The following is a 2,422-nucleotide window of genomic DNA, read 5'->3' on the forward strand; positions in this document are numbered from 1 at the left end:
GGAGGAGGGCATGGCAACCCACTCCCGTATTCTTGCTTGGAGCATCTTATGGATAGAGGAGCCTGGAGGGCAACAATCCATAGGGTTGCAAAGAGTTGGACATGACTGAAAAGACTGAGCATGCACAAGAAGGGCTCTATCAAATTTCACTATCACATAATTTATTTTTTTATACAGATCCAGTTCTAGAGAGCTGTTCAATTTATTTTCCTGATGACCAAGTGATCTTTTCTGTGACTCATAGTCATACCAACCAGCTATCTTTAAGCAAACATATCTGTTTTTGATTACAAGGGGAATTGGGCACAAGTAGATTATCCATGTACCTCTATCCAACCTCCATCCCACTCATCCAACTGGAAATACTCTGAACCATCTATGACATCTGTATCTCTATCTCTATCTCTGTCTATCTACCTATGAATAGCAACACATTCCCATTACAGTTGGAAAATGAGCTTCCTAACAATTAAACACTGAGTTGGGTCAAATTTTTCTAATGACATCCAAATGTATTCTATAACTTCATTCTTTCACTCTATTATTTGAGATAAATGAAAATAAACACTACTGGCATGGAATAAGAATTGTTTGAGATTCTAGTCAAACAAACAACACTTTGGCTGTTTCTGGCTTATCTTATTATAACAAGGCCAATTCAATTTTTGAAAATTGTATATTATTGGATAGAGTTGGTGTTTATCTCCTGAGTTAAAAGTAAGCATTATGATGTGTTCCTCTAGATGTCCCTATCTCTAAATGACTTCAAGATAACCAATTTCACTGATTCCATGGTATTACGCTAGCTAAGAGATGGCAACCCGTTTTCCTAAAGTATAAGCTCCTTTAAGGCAAGGAGTAGATCTCTGCCTTCTTTGAATTATCAGTGCCAAGTACAGTGTCTGGCACTGTGAAAGGGAACAGGAAATATTTTTATTTACTTTTGTAACCAAAAATTTAATCCCAAGAATTCTCACAAAGCATATTACAAATGACAGCATGAAAAAAGAATCTTGCACAGTAACTCAGTTCAGCTCTACAATGTACCCTTAAAGTGGCAGGACATTTGTTATCTTGAGTAGTCTCATATTTCCAAATAAAGAACGTTACAAAGAGCTGTGTATTCATATACAGCAATCACAGAAGGAACTTAAGACCTAAAGCAAACTAGCTTTCTAAAAACTTCTTAGATTCTATACCAACGGGACAACCTTTGATCCAGTGAAAAGACTAGTAGAATTTTTCAACCTCTAACCTAGCTTAAGGGTGCAGTTTTAATTTTTGCCTGCTGGCTCTGTGTTCACAGCAGCTTTTAAAGACTGCTTGCTTCACTGAAGCTGCATACCATATCCCAGCTATCAAAACGTCTCACAATTTTTGCTACTTTTTGTTTCCATAATATTAAGCATCACACTTTAGCTGAGTTGGAGATAGAGGTTTATTATCACTTTATGCCAGGCTAAAATTCTAAGACAATTCAATTTTGCTTAAGGATATGTTGTAAAGTAACAGTTCTTGATATTATATGCCTCATATGATCCATTTCAAACCATAGAGAATTATACCTTGATGTGTCACTGTTCCAACAGACAAACACATGTGAACAGCTAATTTTTTTTTTAAATGCACCAAACCTGTGACGTCTCAAACAAAAGTTGGATTTTCTGTCAAATTAAGTTATTTCCTATACACCACTCCTCTTGAAAACTGGTCTTCTATCTCTTTTCATTTGACCTAGATTGGCTACAAGACCTAGAGAAAGATTGGGATGGCTTATGAATTCTCTTCTGGGACAGTGATCTCTCTATTTTTTAATTAATTAATTAATTTTAATCGGAGGCTAATTACTTTACAATATTGTAGTGGTTTTAACCAAACATTGACATGAATCAGCCATGGGTGCACATGTGTCCCCATCCTGAATGCTCTCTCACATGCCTCCACATTCCATCCCTCAGGGTTGTCCCAGTGCACCAGCTTTGAGTGCCCTATTTCATGCATTCACCTTAGACTAGTGATCTATTTCACATTGGTAATATTATATGTTGCAATGCTATTCTCTCAAATCATCCCATCCTTGCCTTCTCCCACTGAGTCCAAAAGTCTGCTCTTTATATCTATGTCTCTTTTGCTGTCTCACATATAGAGTATTTGTTGCCATCTTTCTAAATTCCATATATATACATTAATATGCTGTATTGGTGTTTTTCTTTCTGACTTATTTCACTCTGGATAATAGGCTCCAGTTTCATTGACCTCATTAGAACTGATTCAAATGCATTCTTTTTAATAGCTGAGAAAATTCCATTGTGTATATATACCACAGCATTCTTTTTTCTCTTTTCATTTTATTTATTTTTATTTTAAATAAAGTAATTAGCCTCTAATTAAAATAAATAAATTTAAATTTAACAAAAAACAT

General features: G+C 35.3%; 1 pseudogene; it reads right to left on the minus strand.

Moving 5' to 3' along the window:
- Nucleotides 1–1,715: 1,715 nt before the first annotated feature.
- Nucleotides 1,716–2,422, minus strand: part of LOC104997178 — a 4,874-nt pseudogene continuing 4,167 nt past the window's right edge.

The sequence above is a fragment of the Bison bison genome, unplaced genomic scaffold, assembly GCF_000754665.1.
Source record: "Bison bison bison isolate TAMUID 2011002044 unplaced genomic scaffold, Bison_UMD1.0 scf7180017851899, whole genome shotgun sequence".
NCBI lineage: Eukaryota > Metazoa > Chordata > Mammalia > Artiodactyla > Bovidae > Bison > Bison bison.